The sequence below is a fragment of the Trachymyrmex cornetzi genome, unplaced genomic scaffold (assembly GCF_001594075.2).
Source record: "Trachymyrmex cornetzi isolate Tcor2-1 unplaced genomic scaffold, Tcor1.1 scaffold1654, whole genome shotgun sequence".
NCBI classification, from domain to species: domain Eukaryota; kingdom Metazoa; phylum Arthropoda; class Insecta; order Hymenoptera; family Formicidae; genus Trachymyrmex; species Trachymyrmex cornetzi.
The window spans coordinates 19,294-19,846 of NW_017296261.1; positions in this window are offsets into that span (position 1 = coordinate 19,294).

Below are 553 nucleotides of genomic sequence, written 5' to 3' on the forward strand. Positions count from 1 at the left end.
GGACCCTTCGGTTTCCCCGAACCTGCGGCGCCCAGATCGGCGCCCCATACAGGCCACCGACGCCACGACGTGGCAATATAATCTCCGCGCCCCGTCATACGGTCGCGAGACCCTCCTCAGGCTGGTCGAGCTGAGACAGGCCCGCGACAATCTGGGCAAGGCTATAACAAAGGCCAAAAAGAAGTCCTAGTAGGAATTCGTTCTCTCGCTAAATGAGGACCCGTGGGGCCGACCTTATCGGACAGTCTTGGGGAGGTAAAGAAGGTGGGCGCCGCCTTACACGGAGTCACTTGAGGCGGACATTCTGGACACGGTCCTGGGGGGACTGTTCCCTCCTCCGTCCGTAATATCGGAAGACGACGAGGCCAGCTGGGAGCAGCCTCTTCTCCCCATAGCGGGTGTGGGTTCTTGGAACACGGGAGCTCAGAGTCACACCCGAGGAGCTGATCCATGCGGTCAAACGCATGGCCGAAAAAAGGACGAAAACACAGAACGCGGGCTAACGGTGGCTCCAGATAAGACCGTGACGGTTGGATTCCACCATCGCGGAAGG